The sequence below is a fragment of the Accipiter gentilis genome, chromosome 12, assembly GCF_929443795.1.
Source record: "Accipiter gentilis chromosome 12, bAccGen1.1, whole genome shotgun sequence".
Lineage (NCBI taxonomy): Eukaryota > Metazoa > Chordata > Aves > Accipitriformes > Accipitridae > Astur > Astur gentilis.
The window spans coordinates 16,561,761-16,582,693 of record NC_064891.1 but is presented as its reverse complement, the minus strand read 5'-3'; positions in this window follow the sequence as shown (position 1 = coordinate 16,582,693).

Sequence of the window (20,933 nt, the reverse complement as noted above, 5' to 3'; positions counted from 1 at the left end):
TTTTTTGTAATGGCTTTTCTTATCTGAAATAGTACAGCAGACTAGAGTGGCAGAGAGGAATGAAGAATACTTTAAAATAAAGCAGCAATTCTAAATAGCTTATTATTAATAATAATAAATGGTTAACAGAAATTGCCTTTATAAATTAATGATTATGTTGTGATAAAACAATTGTACATTAACTGTTATTCCATTTGTAAGTGGGTTGTACAAGTTTTAATAGCAACCATTCTATAAAGCATTTCAAAATCATGTCAAAAAATGGTGGTGCTACCTTAAAAAAAAAGAAAAAAAAAAATCCACCCTCTACACACGAAAATTCTGACAGTTCAAATGAAGATAACATTTAGGGAGCTACGAGCAAACTACAAAAAAACATTCATCCACATTCATAAAGAATCAGCAACCTGGTTTGACAACAAAAATAGGAATTTTGTGGTAGGATTTGAAGGACACAACAGGTTTGTTCTGAAAATCCATAAAGAGGTCTTTCTAAAGCAAAGGAGAAACATGAATATTCACAACTGAAAATAGTAAGAGTTATGAAAGGTGGTGTTATGGGTGGGGGGGGGAGAGAGAGAGAGATTATTGATACATGACAGACTGGGGATGGTCCCTGAAGGGCACTGAAAGTATCAAACTGCTAATCAAAGATGGTAGAAGATAATCCGTGGATAGATATACAGAAAAAGTAGATAATCAAAACAATCAATGTTCTCTGAAGCAACATCCTAGAGCAATCCCAGCAAACTAAGTCAAACAGTCAAATTCAGGGAAGCGACCATGATAATAATCAACTTGTTAGGTAAGAGCCCAGACTGGAGTTTAGTGTCAAGGAGTAAGCATTACACTACTTTGCACACACTATGTGGAAACTGCCCGCAAAATTTAGCCATAGTCTGGGAAACCCAAGGTTTCCGAGACATGTCTGAGTCAACAAGGAAATCAGATTCACAGAAGCATTGCTGATGTTCACATGACTAAGATCAGAAACAGTAAAAAAGGCTCATGAGGCAAACAAAAGTACAATCCCTCCCTGAAACACACTAAGTTCAAGGATAAGAGATCTCCAGCTGGAGATGTCAAGGACAGACTAATACCATTTGGACAGGAGAAAAACAGATCTTCCTTTAATTTGTGTTTGTGAATAAAATTACCCCAAGAGGAAAAAAGAGTGGAGAAATGAAGACGGAAAACATAGATGCACCAATGAGAGTGCCACAGAAAGCTGGAAGGGACATTAAAGGGAATTTCCTTGTCCTCCAAAGGATCTATCAAGACTGGCTATAGGTGTAGCAGAGAACCATAAGAAAAAAAGATTTGGAAAAAAAGAAAGAACAGTCAGTTGTGCTCAAAGTGACTGACAGGTCATGGAGGACCACACTTGGTTTGGAAGGAGTTAAAGATTACTTTAGCAAAACTTAATCTCCAGAAATGAAACTACTGAATAGAAAGGGCCAAGAATAAAGTCTGAGGAAAGGTGCTTCAGAGCACATACTTGAATTCAGCTTAACTACAAAAGGGAGAAATGTGGGATGCTGGGGATATAGCTAGAGAGTTAACTGGGATAGAGGAAAGTGCTGCTGTTTTTAAAGGCTGGTGTTTGCCTCTTTATGCATGAAATGAGCAACAAAGTAGACTTTTACAGTAAAAGAGAAGACCCAAAAAGAGAAAAATTAAAGGGAGAAGCGAGCACAAGGAACATGAGAGAAATTTAGATTACTGAAGGAAAGTGATGGAATTAAGGAGAACATACAAGAAACTTCAGTATCTGCACTTACCAAGAATGAGAACAGAGCACTGAGAGGGAGGAAGCTCATATCAGACTTCATATGTAACGTTATTGGCACTCACTTTCAAAGCTTCAGTATCAAGAACAGATAAAAGCAATATAGAGAAATCTGCTATAGCAATAGTAATTGCTACAAAAAGGACTGCCAGCAAGTAAAATTAACAGTGGCACCTGAACTGCGGAATAAATTATATATTGAAGTGTTTGAGAATTTTTTTTAGGCAGAACCTTTTCCTGGGGAGAGCAGTATTACATAGTCCTTACAAAGAAAACTGGCATAATTTCTCTACCAGTGCTCCCAGGCAGATGCTCTGCTATTCTTCTACACCATAAGTATTATTATCATTAGTAACATTCGTATTGTTTACACATCTTTTTTTTTAAGCATCCAGCAACTTTAACCAGGGTGAGTTCCTTCTCACTGGAACAGACTGAATGCAACAGTCCTCTCCCAAAGACTTTGTTCTGTTGATGTTGAATAGAAAACATAAAATGAGAGGCAAAGAAGAAAAGCAAATGAGATGAGTATGGCAAAACAAAGCATAGGGTGTACAGAACCCTCAAGTGCCAAAAGCAGAAACTACTCTCTTCTGTTTGCCTACCATTATCAGGTTTCAATTTACTAGGAAGATCCTGGGAAACGATAGTCTTGAGGTAGGAGCTAAAGGAAGGTAAGATGGATTCCTCGTAACTCCACGTTTTTCCATGGAGCTCTCTCCTGTACAAAAGGCAATACCAGAGAAGAAAATAAAAGTGCCAGGTCGAGAAAAGACAGAAGATGGCCCTCTCAGCGGTGAACAGAAGGGCACAGCTGCTGAGATGATCTGTGTGCTTGTTCCAGTTCCTTCCCACCCAGTGGCAGAGCTCCAGGACACTCCAAAGAGAAGGGATGCAATGCTTTGGCTAGGTGAAGTGCACAAAGTCTAGGGCTATCAGGCAGTACTGCAGGAGTAATGTTTGGGTTAGACCTTGCAGACAGACCACAGTGTCGTGGTTAAAGTCCAAGGGCATCAGCACAACTCACATTACCCTCTCACTGACTCCAATCCTGTTTGAGTTGCTTAAATTGCATGAGCAATTATTAGTGTCCATTTCCATCTACATTTGAGACTGAGAACTACAGACGTCAAGAAATTTTGTGTTGAACTTGCAATCAAATTCGTACATTTAGATTCTGTCATAACCTCACATCTCAGAACAGAGAGTACTTCGTAAAAACAGAACCAATTTCTGTCCCTCTAATGCCCTAATGTAATCAGCCCTATTGCAAAAAGAAACTTAGAGGCTTCAAGACAACGTACTCCAGTCAGGGGAACCAATGAATTACAGCAAGTCCCAGGTGCACTGGCCCTGTTCCATTCAATAATGCCAGTAAAGCATCATTTCTAGCTGTGTTCACCAGTCCCCATTCTTGCAAACAAAGATGACCAGCCACTCGTGCTGTATATCACTGTTCCTCCAGACCAATTCTACTCCATCACTAGCAAAGGACTCCTGTGCTGAATGTAGTAAAGAAGAGATAATATATACAGCATTTGAGAATGAAATTCTGAATGCAGCAACAAGCTGAAATACAAATTTGTGTAAATCATCATGTCAATCCTTTGAAACAGAAAAAAACACTTTCATAGGTGGACAACCATAGTCTCTTAGGCTTAATTGTTCATCATAGAGTACTGAGAGAGCATATTTTTTTCTTATATGTACTGCAATGGATGGAGGCTGCCCAAAGTAGCTTAAGTAATTTCAACTGAACCTAAAACACTTAAGAGTACCCTAATTCTGCCTTAAGCTGCCTTTTCATTTAGATGAACCCTTTTTTTAATAAGGTGCACGCAGAACACCAGGCAGCAATGTTAAGAGTCTAATTGCTGAGCATTTATTGAAAGGATTGCAATATATTGTAAAAAGTAGAGTGAAAGTAATTCCAGGTGAAAAGATGATGAAAAGCTCTTCCTTTTTATAGACTCCATTTTGCCACAAAAATCTCTTCAAATGTCAGGGAAATTTCTTTTGTCCAGACTTTGAAGTCTTCTTCCTGCTAAATGTGAAATCATTCACAAAGGATTCACACTGAAATCAACAAAGAGTAGTGATTAATGCTTCATGCTGTACCTAGAAGTTGGGTTCCTCAGGGGTCCATCTTGGGACCTATCCTGTGTAATAGCTTTATCAATGACCTGGAGATGAGGCAAACTGCACCCTCACTGTCAGGCCCTTATTAAGAGTTTTGCTGCCTATGCTCAAGGCCAGCACTGATAAGGTGCAGCTACTTAACCTTACAGAAAGAGCTGTGAGAAAGAGAGCCATGAGAAGCCTCACTGGGTATCTTCCCCCTACACTCTTTACAAAAAGAGAGAAATTAAATGTAAAATTCTAGCACAAAACTCAAAATGTCAAGATAGACTTATCTAAGTAGTAAAATACTGCAACAAAAAAAAAAAAAAATCAGGAATTAAAAGCTTACTAAAATGATAAAAAGTACTAATATCACTGGAGTTTATCACAGGATATGTCACAGCACAGAAAATTAAGGAGGGAGAGACTAAAATAGGCTGCTTTGACATGTTTGAATGCATAGCATATCTTCTAGGATATTATATAGAGTGTAAACACCGTATGATTGAGATGTACTGGGGATCATGCTCTCAAGATTAACAAGAAGGTCTAAGGCAGATAAAGACCTCCACAGTATGGCACAGTTCAGCAGTGTTAAAAAGATGGAAGGATTATCAGGATGGATTAGCTCAGCAATTAGACTGTAAAAGAAAACACCCAGGCACTTCACATATTCGCAGAACCCCAGGTTCAAACAAAGAAGCAGTAATGGAACATGAAAACCTATCAGCCTCAAATTCTGTCACAGATAGGCTTTCTGTCACCAGTGCACATCACATACTTGCAATTGATTATAAATACCAGCAAAACACCAAACTAACTATTTTAGCATTATTTGAAAAAACATCCCTTCAAGTTTAGATACCCTTTGGAACCAAAACTGTTTCAGAAATCAGTACATGTAGTGCTAACAGAAGTGACAGGAATCAAACTCATCCTCAGTGACATTATGTTGCATGGCAGGAGCAGAGAAGAAAATGACAAAAGCCTAATGAAACAAGAATACAATCTATGAATTTTCATGCAAAATGTCAATCAGTATATACCAAACAAGTTACTTTGGTCATGTCTTCAAAACAGGAGACATCAAGTTTGATTGAAAAAAACCTATCCGTTACAAACACTATACCAAGATCTGCAGAAATCAAAGCACTCTCAAGAGAAAGAGAGAGGCGTGATAACTGATACTACAGACACTGTAATAAAGTACACTTTAACTGAGGTACCATCTCTCCAGGTATTACAGAAATAAAAATCCTCTGCTGGATTTTCATTCCAATGAGCACTCTAAATTTAGAGTGAGACACCAAGTAAATAAATGATTTGACCAAGATTGTAAAAGAATAAAGTGGAAGAGCACAAATATGAATCCAAGTCTTGACCAGATACTCAGAATTTGGTTTCCTTCTTCCTGCCATGCGCAAATTGAGAAAAGCAATCAACACATAGCATATGTAAGAATTCAACAAGATTAAATTACACAAATGGTCAGCAGGTAGTAATCCTACCATCAAAAATCCCTTTGCTGTAATGAACAGAGAGGAACTTGTACATGCAAAGTGGTAGGTACACAAACAGAAGTCCTAACCTAGAAGTAGTTGTATGTTCCACTGGTGTGCTCAGGAAGAGCCTCATGATTTGTTTGTGTCTTCTCTCCTTAAAAAAAAAATAATTTAAAAAATGCCTAATTCTTGTCACTACTTAGCAGATAAAAAAGTCCACGTTGCAAGCAGGTAGCTCTTCTTAGTGTCCTTTTACACTCCTTTCCACTTCGAGCTCTGCATTAGTTCCATAATAAAATGGGCTTTTAAGGAGCAAAGTGTAAGGCTTTAGATGCAGCAGATACTCAGTTGGGTTTTTTCTACAAATTCCCTAACAATCTTACCAAAAGTTCTGCAAATGCTGTAAGGGCAAAGGACTGCTGATAGTTAATCCTTTTTCTGATTAACATAATCCCATGTGATTTTTGTTTCAGTGTAACTACAATTGCTACATGTTATTGCACTAGCAACATCTATCAACACTTAACTTTGTACTAGGTGATTAAGAGCATCAGTGAAAGTTTTCATCTATCTCCAAACAACCCAAGTCACATTTGTCCATGTATTGAAGGCCCAAATATTTTTTATTAATGGTCTTCTCTATGCAAAGTTCCGGCTGATTACCAAAATCATAAATACAAAGGCACATTTTAAAAGCATGAATACTCATTTTCAAAACAATGATGACAGACAAATATTTCTGAGATTATATGTCACAGGGAGCTTTGGCTCAGGATGCCAGGTTTAGCTCCATTCTCATCTCAATCCACAATGAAGCTCCCTTGGGTATAAGGAGAAGTATACATACGTGATGTACAATCCATACCTCTGAGTTTAGAAAAAAATTAAAATCACATCTTTGCATTCTGAAAATAAACAGAATATACCAACCTGCAGAAGCTCTGAAATGCCTAGGCTGTAATAATCTTCCACTGAGATGTACTGATGATAAAATGCTTTTCTGATTAAAAAAATAATTCTAATTTAAAAGGACATACTACTTTGTTTGTACATTGCATACTATAAGGTATGCCTCAGAAGTGTTTATCAAACAACACGTCACACAGTTCTAAACCAATTCTTCATGCGTATGAAAATCTGCCTCATTTATAGTCTTTGAAGTGAACCCTAAGGGAATATTCGCATAGATACACTAATGCTGATTATTTTATCAGCCACAGGAGCAAAAAGTGCTTTATCACAAAGACACCAATTAATGCAAAAACAAAAAGCCCTTCACTTTTATGTCTGATGTTGAAAGAAACTCAGTTACAAAATAATTAATGGGAAATGTAGCTTCTGTAATACACATTGTGAATATATGCTCCCTGATGCTTTGTAAAAAAAAGTGCTCCACTAGGATTACAAAGGAAATATGTATTTTGTTTTTCTTTTCTGCCACTAAGTATTGTATGCATATCATCATCCTTTCATGTGCCATACACAGCTGCACAGCTTTTTATGAAACACACAACCTACGGAGCAAATAATATTGCAAGTCATATGAGTAGTGGTCAAGAAAAAAAGCTGTTGTAACGCTGAACCAATTATTCAAAGTTTTATCCTAGAAACCCATATTGACATTTTGCTATTTGTCTGTAAGAGTCAACTTTCATCTCAAAACAGGCAAAGCTCTCAAGGAAAAAAAAAAAAAAAAAAAAAACAAAAAAAAAAAAAAAAAAGGAAAACAAAAAAAGAAACAGTTCCTGAAAAGTCAGTGTAGTTTCTGTTTTATTTACTGCTGCTTAGATTTTTTTTAAATGGCTGCTTAAATTGCCCTCACTTAGGATTTTTCTGGAGTGTGATCTGCCCTGAAACCATCAGCCCAAGGACAGTAAACTGTTGCAAATTGAAAATTAGATTCATATCAACATAGCTTAGCCAAACTTGTAAGTTTGTCAAGGGAATGCTGTGTCATGCTGCTTGGTTTGCTGGAGAAGTATTCACCACGTATGTAACAAAGTGATAATTTGAACAGTTCTTGGCAATTTGTCTTGGGAAAACATAAGAGACTAGCAAAAGTTACAGTAAAGCGCTTCACTTTTCCCCCTGGAAATCAGCATGTACCCAGGTCTGCCTCATCGCTATGAAGCTCCAGTGGCAGTGATGAACTTTTGAAAACTTCATACAGGTTTTAACACACATTTGTATTTGTGGCCTAGGCTCCAACCAGGCCAAAGCGCCCTTGTGCCAGAGTCTGCACATCCCAGTCTTGCTCCAAAGAGCTCACAGCCTGAGAGTTAAGTGACCTTTGCCCAATTTACACTTCTGTTTATGCCAGGAGGAAGCCTGGCGTACTTGTGGGGTCTGCAAAAAATGAATTCCCCCTCCGCCCCAAGCTGCTTCAACTGGTAGAAGTACAAAAGGTGCGTGCCTACATGGCACACGGACAACAGCCAGCAGATCCTGTTGCTGCAGGAATGACTGGGGCAGGACTCCGGGCTGCAGCCTCCAGGACAGAAGGATCTCTTGGACAACTGATCTGAACCTTGCAGGGCAGCTCTGTGTTGCACACACCGTGAATCCAGTCTCAGTAAATAGGATGTGGAATTGCTTGGCTTTTGTGCAGTACCGTACCCATGGCTCCCAGAATGGTGACGATGCTCCTACGTGTAGCCGGTCCCAACTCTCACTGCAGCTGCTAGTGAGTGAAAGCTGTTCCCTAAAGGAGTACCTCGGTGATACTGTTCTTATTCACAAACGTAATGTAGTTGAGAAGTCCATGGATTTTTTACCACTGGGAAAAAAACCCAAAACAAACAAACAAAAACCCCACAACCAAAAAACCCAAACCAAACCAAACCCCAAACCAACAACAAACCTTCCTCCTCCTCCTCCTCTCATGACAAAATAAATAGGCAGACTGACTTCTTTAGGCTCTGATCTCCTCACGACTCCATGTCCTTCCTCCATTCCCCAAAGTTCAATACTTTGATCTCAACAAGCACTAAAGCAGGACCACCACTAACATTACCCAGGGAGCTACGTAGATATCCACAGACTTTCTTCTTGTGCTGGCAGGAAAACCACTGGTTTCAGGACTATTTTTGGTTTTGTTTTGGTTTGTTTTTTCCTGGTGCAGGCCTAGGATATTCACATTTTATAGAGAGAGCCCTTAGCAATAATCTGTGTCAGAACTACTGATCTGTACATATCCAAGTTGGAGGGAGCCTGCTTTCTGAACCAGCATGCCTTCAGCTGATTTACAAACAAGTTTGCAAGGCTGGCAAAGTTAATTAAAGTTAATAGAAAATTTTAAAGCAAAAAGAAAAAAATAGAGCACTAAGAAAAATTAATTAAAAAATGGTCTATCATCTGAAAGCTGCAGAAGGGGCTGCATTCTCACAGGGGATAGAAATGACTGCCATTTTATACTTTAACTTCTTCCAGACAGTGCAGCACAACAGACTAATCAACTGTGTCTGTGTAATATCTTCAGACTAATGATTGGGCTTAGGTTGCCAGCTAGGGATTTCCTCATTCATTACTTTCAACGTATCTACCAAGTCTCAAAACACTGCAGACTTTTTTTAGCTTCTCATCTTCTGCAGAAAGGAAGAAAAGTTCTCTGATTATAGCTCAGCACAGCATCAGATGTCTTTTCCTTCCTTGGTTTTCCTCTACTCCTCCTTTGAGAATTTTAGCGTTTCATCAACACTGTGTGCACCTTTATTGTCCATCTGTGTAAGGCAGGTGTCCACAGCATGCAGAAGAGAAGTAATTCACTAATATTTGTAAAACGCTTTCAGATATCCATATGCAAGGTAACATAAAACATAAAGCTCTTATGACACTATTTGCAACTTTTTGCTTTCACAAAAGGTTATATGTAACGGATCATTCTGCATAGGCATAAAAGCTATGATTAAATACACAGGATGCATTTGCAAGATTTTTTTTCTTGGTTTTATGTGCATGCACTCAAATGAGGTATTAGTGCTGAGAATCGGGAGATCCAGAATTTATCACTGGCCCTTCCAACAATATTTTTTTTTAAGCTATGGACAAGTCATTTCTGTTTGCTGGAATTTATCTTCCTGGGAAATGGAAGCATTACCTTGAGGAGCTGATGCAAAATCAGATTCACAAACACAGTCTTAAGTTTTTAAGATAGAAAGTATTAATGTTTTGAAGCCATAGATCTGTTAAGTCCTGACTCCATGTGCTGCATGAAAATTGACCACAGAAATTAAATGACCTTAGAAAGGATCTGCACGTTCTTAGTTCCTCTGAGAATCAGGCTGTCCTTGCTTTAGGATATGATACAGATTAGCTTAATAGGGATACAGAGTCATCATTTCTGGCACACACACCCCCCCCCCCCCCCCCTTTTTTTTCAACAATATCAATCTAGATTTAAAAAAAAACAAAACAAACAAAAACAAACAAAAAAACAAAACAACAAAAAAGACCAAAAAAACACAACTACTGAACATGCCCAATACTGGTCATGACTTTCTGCTGCTTCTGGACTGCTAGTCTGAGGGCTGCCTTGATTCTGTCCAGCTTGAGTGCTGACTTGCTTACAATTTCCAGCAAGCCCTAGTGAAAAGGCAGTTTTGGAAAGCACAAGCAGAGTTTGTGATCATCATCTGCATACTGATAAGAAAGAGTTAAGATACTGCCATGCCCAGTTAGAAGTTTTCTTCAATAACCACTAGCATAAATCAATTCAATCAGATTTGAAGGAGAGACAAACTTCATTCCCTGTCTTCATGATGTCAAAAGGTTAAGAGAAACCACACACCTTTTCTTTCACCAGAGAAAGAGAAGAAACTTTTCTTTCAGGATTTTTCAGCTACTTTGCCTCATCAATCTCCCAGCTTCCATTTTTTCAAGGGATTCTCCTCAAAGCCAGGGATCTTCTAACATTTCTACCATAAACATTCTATTATTCTAACCAATAAAATATTGAAGGACTGTGTATTTCCCTTCTACTTCCACCATCCATGTTGAAAGAAAAGGAGAACTGAGGCAGTTAATATGATGCAATCTTATCTCCTCTCTTCCAGCTAACATCAGGATAACAAGTGACAAGTCAATTGTAAAGCTAAATTGTTATTAGTCACCAGAGCTGAGCCCCCCTTGCTCCAGTATTCTGGCCTTAATCTACTTGATGTGTGAGTTAATACTGCTTAAATATAATCACCAATACTAAATTTTTAGGTAATTTGCAGTTAATTCAAAATTTGATTATTTACCCCAAAAGTTCACTTCATGCTACCCACCACTTTCAGTAATGCTCGGTCACTGTAAAATAAACAGAAATAGTGCAAAAGGTTCCACAACAGTCAAAATAAATTAGTGAACTAGAATTAAAGAACTAGTTACAGGAAAGTTTTTGCAAGAATTAATAGGCTATAAAGAAGCACCAATCTTCCACAAGGATTGAAATAGTTTTAAGAAGGATTAAGATGGCTATTTCTATAGAACACAAAGTGAAGTTTTGTCACTTGCAGAAAGGAATCTTGTATTTCAACACTGAACTGAAAACATCACATCAATAACGAATGTTGTACTTCTCTGGCACCAAAATGCCAGCCAAATTCTTGACAATGCTGGGAAGAATATGGATGCTGTCAGAGCATTTATTTTTCAAATTTCTATGAGCAATTTCCATATGAATCAGTTTTCTAACTCTGGGCAACAACAATGCATAATTTCTTGAAAATAAATATACAACATTTCATTGATAAACAGCAAGGAAATATAAAGAGGTTTCATACGTTTACACAAACATACTGCCTGGTATACTCATTAGTTCAAGTCATCAGATGACCTATATGCCATGCTGGAATGGTCAAAGTAGGAGAAAAAAAACAATTTCATATCAATATGTACTTACTAACTAGGACCGTACATGCCAGAACTAAAGAATACACTGGATTACTCTCCCAGCAAACATGTACCACCCTAAAGCTGTCACCCAAGTTCTTTTTCTTTCTTCCTAATAATTCATTTTTCCTTTGCGTAAATGCTTTTCCTTTCCACCTCCCACCATTCCACCCAAAACACAATTATACGGGTGACCTAGCCTCTCTGGACCTGCATTTGTTTCTATGGAAGGAATTTATGCAGGACTGATAAGAAACGCATAGAAGCACTTGAATTCATCTTTATTCCTTAATGTTACTAAAAAGACATGTCTTTTACCTGTTGTTTTTTTCAGAAAATATGATTTTTAAAGCTCAAAATCACATGATCATATACCTGCAAGTAAACCAAAATTAAGTATGTTTTTTATTTCTCATTTACGTAAATAATAACATCAACTTTACTGTTGTTGATCAATGATATACAGAAAATCCAATCATCATCATCTGGAAGGAAGAATCAATACAGGAGGTTTTTTTTGTTTTTATTTGTAATAACATGTCTCAAGACAGTATTTTCAGCCAAGGATATCTCAAGGAAGACTGACATGGCCAAATTCATTTGATAATAATACCCTCAAAAGCTACCATAATGTTAAGTAAGTACGAGCATCTTGCCCATTGCAAGCACTTTGTCTGCTTCATAGAATAAGCAAATTCCAACTCCTTATTCTAAATTTAGATCATTAAGAAAGTTGCAGTATTTTAATCAGAGCAGAATAGCATTCCAGATCAAATTAAATCATTTGTATTGTTGCCAGACACTGAACTCCATAGTACTTTTACCAAATGAAATAATAGTTTTATACCATAGTGTTTACAAGGATCAGATGCATAAAACAAGAAATCATATTAATCGATTATGTTGCACTAGAAAATGAATCAAATACCAAGTGAAAAGTCTGCTTAACACGGTACACAGAGGAACAAAATACTATTATTTTGCTTTTACAGTCTTGTAGTGACAGTGCTATGTTTTCTAGTTAGAGTACTGTTAGAGTTTCAGATTGAGATAAAATTCTCAACTGATGTGAAGCCATCATAGCATGTACCTCTCCACTTTAGCAAAACTTACACATGTCAAGTTTCAGACTGAATTTTGCAGCCATCAGTAGACTGCCCATCTGCTGAAGAAAACCGTTACTACCAAGTAGAGTTTTCTATATTAAAGTATACATTACCTTTGAGCAGTTATTCTTGACTGGCTGATTGGGTGAGAGGAATATGCTATTAGCCTGTAACAGAAAACTTAAAATGAGCTCAATCACAAAACTACTTTAAATTCCAGCAGGACCGCATTTCAATGTTTTGTGGGTAATATTTAACAATTATCAGGAGCTCTATTCATGGACATCGCTAGAACAAAAAGATAGCCCTTGCCTCAGAGACTTCAAACCTCAGTTCAGGCCAAGGCACTATAAACTAAGAGACTATAATGAAAGGAAATATTGCGGCCCTTACAGTTCAACCTGTGTGGCAACCTTAGGAAAAAGGATTGGCGAAACTATCTAGGGTACTCTAAAGGTGAATAGATATTCTAGGAAAGGACATCTGTAGATGTTTCCATTCGAGACACTTGAGACACTTGATTTTTATTATTGTAGACCTGCCATTCTGTTTTAATGAATGTGTCTCTGAAACTTGATTTATCATCAAAGCTTCACATCCGTCAAACTTACCCTTGGATCTGTTTCAGTACAAATTATTTGTGGAGTCTAGCTTGTTTAAAAGAAAAAAAGAAAAGATGAGTTAAAAGGGGGATAGATAGGCACTGGTCACCCTACTCCTTTCAATGGATATCCAATTAGATATACATTATGTAAGCAGCAGAAGCCTATGTAAGTATCCAAGTACAAACATCTTCACCCTGATAAAAATAAAGGTGCACAACCAGGAACCTCAGTTTTGCAAAAGTACTATTTTCCTTTGATTAGTCATAACTGCATTCCTGGCCTATTTAACACAATTGTTCATTCAGATAAATTACCATTAATTTGAAAGCATAAGAGATTTGAATTCCATGAAGAAGGCTATAGGTCAAAATTAAATATGTATTGGTCTATTTCTGTTGTTTCTTTTATACTCAAATTTCTTAAGCATATACAAGTAATCTCAGGGAAAGGAGAAATAAAATAATTGAAGTATAACAAAGCACACTGATATAAAGAAATTGAGTCCATTTCAATTACCTCATTAACTAAAGTGAAGACATAGAGATTCTTTTAAGGGGCTAAGTGATACCGACCCATTAATTAAATGTACATCATTCCAGAATGGCAAAGCAGTTGACACAAAGGTGATGCCAACTTTGCCTTTTCTCTTGTATTAAGAACGTAATTACCAAATGTAAGTTCATGTAATTAGGTCTGTTCCCATGTTCATCAGATTTTACTGATATTAAAATCTAGGATAGATCACGTGCTTAATACAAGTAAAGTCATGCTTTCCAACTAGTACTTCAAGAAACTTTGAACATTGTACAGGTTCTTTAGGAGTTAGAGTATTCCAAACTAAATAATTTAACACATTTCTAAAAGTACCAGACAATGTTCTGTACAGTAAGTTAATCCACCTGCTACACTCCCGGTGCATTAACGTGTTAGTTTGTGACTTCCAACCATGAAGTAAGATCTGGCTAATAGGCAGCTATGCTGTGTATGGGCCAGGGGGCAATGAGTCAGCATAGGTATCCCGGTAGATTAATTATGCAGCTTGCTTTGTTCCTCTATTCTGTGTGTATTCATGCAAACCCATCTTTAGGAGCCTTAAATAAACACCTGATTAAGAGAAACTAAAAGTGGAACCTAAAAGTGGAACAAGGCCCTTGCCCAAGGTGCTGTGAAAAACAAGGCTCAACAAAGGAATGAAAAAGATACTTCCCAAAATACTGTAACCACAAAAAGGCACTACAGCGTGTACTTCTCAAGAGACTTTTCTAAATAAGAATAGGTAGGTGAAACTAATATTTCACCCACCAAAGTTGCAGACATTCAAATTGAATAATTCCCAGCTCCCTCAAGGAGAAGAAAAGAAAAAGAAAAAAAGTAATATCTAACTTCAGGTTCTTCCAATAATTTCTTCATCTTTGGAAAAGTCACACATTTATACAAAACATATATTTAGTTTTCATCTTTCTTTAATGGAATTTTCTGTGAAAGCTAGTGGAGCTGGAAAATAGAAGCAATTTCCATAAATTTACTTCTGCTTCTTTCAAAAACAAACAAAGCAATATTTTTTTCTTCTTGTTATATATAATTTTCTCTCTTGGCTATCTAATTTAATTTATATAACTATTTTTATAAGTTCTTTTTCTCTTCATGTTGTAATAAAATGGAAAATCTATTGTTTTGCTGTATAGCCTCTCTTAAAAGCTCTTATTGTTGTGTTAAATCAATGCGTATCGAGGCTAATCTGTGTAAGTGGATTTTCTCTCTCTTATGCTCCTACCCTTTTTCTCTCTCTGTTACAGCTCACTGATCAACTTCATGATGAGAAAGGTAAACTGCAGAAGAACACAGCCTTGTCCATTCCACATCCCAAGGGTTTTTACATTTCACACAATCACTATGCAGAAACAGAGCAAGGAACATGCTGCTCTTACTAATAAGAATATCTTTGTCAGTTCAAGGTCAAGACGTGCTTGCTTCAAAGGTAATCTGGAATAGCAAACAGCTACTGCACCAGCCTATGAAGTTTATCTCAGAAAAGAAGTTCATACAGCTGAAGAGTTTAAAAGACTAAGAAGGGACCAAGGCATTGACATGTCTGTGATGACGCAAACTGCCTAATGCCATGCTTACCATTCCTCCTCTTGCTTTTTACATTCTCTCATGTTAAGTGACCCCACCTGCTCACACAGCTCCAACTACCAGCACTCCACAGACAACTTCTAAGCTCCATTTTTCTTTCTGTAACATAAACCCCTGCAAGCAAGCCAGCTGAAGAAAATCATTGGCATTACAGAAAGGGAAAAGACTAGACATGGTGTTTGGTAGGTTAAAAGACAGCAACCTTGGGAACGGGAGTTCTATCATCCCAGTAAGTCCATCCTCTTTTTGTTTACAAAAGTGACATATTGGGCTTGGAAAAAAAAAAAAAAAAAACAACCCAGCTATGATTTCTATTTACAAACAGTGGGAAGGAAACAGATATTAAAGAAGGTGGCTTTTCATACTTGGATAGCATTATTTAAAAATGGCAAAACTAAACTGAGTGGAAATGAGAAGCATCCAATGCACTGTGACTCACCAGTACCACATATTGCCATCACTGGGAATGAAGAGTTCTGCTTTAATCCTTAGGGCTTTTTCTCTGAATGAATTCGGAAATTTAGCAAAAAGAAACCTAGGCAATGAAAGGTCTGACTTTATCCTAAATATTTTTACTTTTTATCATTAAAAAATTGGTCATATATGCCTTCCAGCCTAAAAGGTGCTATCGCATGTGTAAATTTAAGTGCATAAGTAACTGAAGTCAATACGTAAACACGTGTTCAAAATCATGAACATGTTCAAATATTTTTCTAAGTCAGTTCCTTAAATATTAATCCAGTGTCTTCTGGAGCACAGTGCTGATCTCAAATTATTCATGGACGAGTATCGGACTCAATGCACTAAGAACACTCACACTTAACAGTCAATGTTTATCAGCATTTTTGTCTAGAAGGCGTTCCACTAGAGAATATTTAAGTAAATGTCACGTGAACATAAAAAAAAAGGCAATATTTAATATTTAAGAGGCAATCCTAACAAAACATAATTACAGGGATTAGATCCCATTTATGCAGAGGCTTGTGTTATTTATTTGAACAGCAGCTATTCAATGTAATTCACCTAATCGGGTCTATAAGGTTATTTAACTAGCTTAAATTAGGAATTAAATTAATGCCATATTCTGTAATAAAAAGGCTTAATTAAATAATTAAGAGTTAACTCTTCTGAGCTGATTAACAGCACCGAAGAAGAAAGAGTTTGTCTGACAGCTGAAAAATATGTTTTGGGGGCAGCAAACTAGGGAGAATATATATTTTAACTGATTAAACTCAGTACAGGGATCTAAATACTTATGACTGCTCTGGGAATGACATCGCTATTAATAATTCTCAAACTCCTATGGAACAACTAAAGTATGCTCAATTAAAGCAAAATGCTTATTAAGCAATCTTGAAAATGCAAATGGTGCTTCCCAAATGACATCTTCTTTTTTGATTTAGTTTCATCCCCTTTGGGTTTTAATACAGGTAGCCACATCACTGTAGATGGAAAAAAAAAACCCAACACTTTATGCAAATATAATTTTCAATATTTGAAATTGCCTTCGTATTTTTTCCACTGCTTTTGTTATTGGAAAATAAGAAGTCAAAAGAACAGTGAAGAAGTCTACTAGTCATCATTATAGACAGTAAGGAAATTTCTAGTAAAATTATTTAATCAGAAAAATATCAAATTCATTAAAGCCTTTGTTTGGTGGCATTCTGGGAGTCTGGAGAGTATTATTATTATTATTATAATACATAAATGTACATAAAAGTTTTGACCAGTATATATACAAAATGATGATTTTCATTTTATACCAGATGAACCAGCCCCTTGTAGGTAATATTCACCCAGGTCAGGAATATTAATAAACTAGTGAATATTAATTTACATAAAGAAAAACAGCTTTAACAACCTTAATCATGAGCAAGAAGACTATCTTGGTGGTTAGCAAATTCATCTGTAATATGCATAGGCTGTTGCAACCAGGCCAGGCTCATTTCTCGGATGGGGGGGAGGATGTGAGGATGTTTGTGCAAGAAACTTTCTGCAAACATTTATTTACTCAACAGATGTCTGATGTCAAAATACTCAAATCTTCAAGTTCTGATAATGATCTAGTTTACGTGATGATTTGACTGAGATTCCCCATCAAGTAAACTCCTGATCCCAAACACAAATTATAACCATATCACTCTTCCTATCATCAACCACTTCTGTTCTTTTATTGACAGATTTTACAAAATAGCACCACTTGGGCAAAATTTGGCTTTTCAACTGAGGGTGGCCAGCTGACAGGCATTCTCTTAAAAATGCAGTCTGATTCACATTTCTTGAACAAATTAGTATTCTTTCCCTTCCAGTATTGATCAGCATACACTTCATTTGTTAGCATTCGGAGGCCAAATTATTGTCATTAACGCTGGACCCAGTTATTCCTCAAGTGCATTTTACTGAACTCCTTGCATTAACATTTAAGCAGCTTAGGGATCACTATCCCCAAGAGCACCAGCACTGAAATTTTGGAGACTGAACTCCCTCCTCTCGCCTCCTCCCACCCTGGCCCCAAACCTGTTCCCAAGAGATTGGCTTTTTCTGACAGTTACAAACCAATTATTTGTTCCTGGAGATGCAAATGAGAATGCACACACACACAAAACCACATCCCAAAAAACCCAACATCAACACCCAGCCCCTCATCACTCCCCCCCAGCCCCAAAACAGGGAAGTAGGCCATATTTTAGGAGAACAAATCTCTGTTTTACACAAAGTAGTAAATGCAATGTCTCTTAAACACAAACCAACTGAGAAACAGCACTTAACTGAAAGAGCAGATAATATACAGTAACAAACTAAACACTTGTAAACAATCTAATATAGGAGATGTGCAATTATACACCTACGCTTAAAGTTGAAAAAGGTCTCATTAAGTATCCTTCCACTGTTCTCTTTTCTCCTCCTCATGTCCTCGTCCTCCCCGCCCTACTCCAGTTTCCCCCCCACCTCCCACCTCCCCTTGGGATACTCGCCCCTACACTCTCCAAAATCCAAGGCTGCTGATATTTCAAGATACTAGTTTAATTTAAGAAGAAAATCTAAGCCAGGCAACAAAACTGATGTTCAACTGACAGAAACATCATCTGTCTGTGAACCAGTAAACATCTTTATAGGAAAGTCTTACTAAGCCCTACCTCGAAACAAACAAACAAAGCAATCCAATGAACTGTAATGAAGTCTGGTATCTTATAGATTTGTGCCCTGCAGTTGATTGACCTCGATGCGTACTGAAGATGTAAGCTCCAACTGAACCTCTTTACAAGCCTAGGACGTTTTTCTCACTTTTACTGGATAAGCAAGTAATACAGCAACTCTCTCATTAGGGCATGTTATCCATATGCTTATTTTAATGTAGTTTTGTCTTTGAAACCTTTATGACACTGTCAAACATGGGCAAATAGATTCTTTTGACCAAAATACACCTAAAAATTGCTAGTGACAGAAATACCACGTGACTGAAAAAATCTTGTTTCTCTGGGAAAACAGGCTAGAATTAGCAAACAAACATTGTTTCTACACATAAAATGGATTAAGTGTATCTTCAGCAGTAAGGTCATCTTAGGTTCTTCCTGATTCTCACAACTTTTCTACACATTTACTCCATTAAATATTTCACATCCTATTAACACTCCAAAATTCACATAATCTAGCTCTTCAACTTGATCCACACCCACCTTTTTTAAGCTTTAACTACACCATAAACCCTAGTTTAAATTTATGCAAAAGATGCCAATTCTTCCTCAATCTCTACAGTTCTTAACATTTTTATGAGTTATGGAAATATTTCCTAACATTTCATTTCAATTTATGATCTTTTTAGCTACGATATTAAAGTCCAAAGTGAAAAAAAAGAGACATATAATTCCTTTTTGTTCTTAAACAGTTTTTTAAATCTCTGTAAAAACCTTAGGCAGTATATCCAAGTTTTTCAGAAATAAAGTTATTTAAAATCTTTAAGAAATCTTAGATCAGCTACAACAATGTTGAGCATGATCTGCAAAGCAAGAAATAGAAGACAAATAGCTACTACCTTTATGTACAGTCTGCATAATCTTACACCCAGCTTGATAAAGCCTAGCTGACAACTTTTTTCCTCATTTTCACAAAACCCCAACAGTTGCTTAAAAAATGAAATAAAATAAAATGTAAACCACATAGCAAGATTTTTAAATGAAAAATTAGCAAACCTCTATTTGGCTGATAATAGTCATAGTACATTTAAAATTAACTACCAGAAAGCCAAAAACGTGTGGTAGAAAATGGTACACAGCAAAACTGCAAGGGAATGGGGAAAACTTGTCACAGTTTCATGAGAAAACTGTAGGGAATGCTTTCTCAGTAAACAGGAGTAGCAAGTAAAGACTATTGAAGCTATTTGAAGCTACCTACACTGATCTTTAGCATAAATGTTGAAAAAGAAAAGAAATCCCCATAGATAATCTTATCCTTCATTTAAGCAGAGCAAGGAAAATTATAAAGGAAATAAATTCAAATGTTTAGTTTTCATGAAAGCTGGAAAAACTAATTTTATGATGCATTTCCAGCTCTTGAGGCTTTTTTGTCCCTTCACAGTTGTATGGATTTTTTTTTTTTTTCCTTTTTAAAACCTTTTCTTTTGTTTTCAGATCACAATCACCGTATCTTAGGAAACAGAGGACTGTAAATCCAGTTCTCCTTGGGTGCCTAAATATACAGTTTAGGAAAAAAGCTACAGATCCAGTGACAGCTACGAAAAGTACAGAATATCCCATTGCTCCCTTTACAGAGACAGTACAACATATGGTTAGCGTGGGGCTTTTCTCATCAGCTCAGACTGACGCAAAATGATCCAGTTAGAGTCAATTTGCATGTATAATATCAGAGCAGAGCATCTACAGATTTATAAGCCAAAAGAAAAAGTATTCACAACTTTGGGAAATGAAAACTTGGAGCTGCAGAAAGATCAGCTTTAGCTGATCTTAAGTCCCATACAGCTACTAGCTAACTCTCAGGAAGGCATGCAGGGAATTAAATATGCAATTCCCATCATTATCAAAGACTGCTGCTACTCGGAGTCTTTATATGCTGAAAATCTACCCTCTAGTGTTTACTAATAGCATCCATTTAGTACAGCAGGTGAAATCCTGATTACTTTATTTATTTCTTAGTCATTTTGAAAACCTCCCACTACGTTTATTTTGTATATCCTGCTTTTCTTCATCTGAAGATGAAGGCCACTGAAAAATCCTCAGGGATACAACAGGACCATGGCACAACAAATGAGCATCACAGCATGCATACATTTCAGGGCATCAGGGTGCAACACAAAAATCTTCTCAACAGTCCATTTACACACTGTGAACTAAATTCAGTCACTGTATTTGTATATGAAACTTCTACCTACCCCTGCAGGGCTGATATGTGCATACTCAAGAGTACACTTCAACCTTTGATTGCTTTACCATCCAGTTCATAATTTCACACATAGAAAAATGTGTGCCATTCAAACACTTTAGAAGCATTACATGAAGTAGGTGAAGAAATACTTTGATACATTAACATTTAATAAGTTGCTTTCCTGAACAAGGGCCAGTTCCTGCACATTCTACATTTCCTACTGAGAGAAAGTAATCTCAATTCGTTACTAGAGGAAAAATAAAATCTAAGTTATTCATTATTTCACGCCCTTCTGGCTCATGTGCTCTTGATACTTGCTTTCCTATTCTCTTACTAATGTTTAGATGTAAACAGCATTTTGTCAGGAATACATACTGATCGCAGTTTTTTCACATAATGAGTAAGTTGACCTACACAGAGA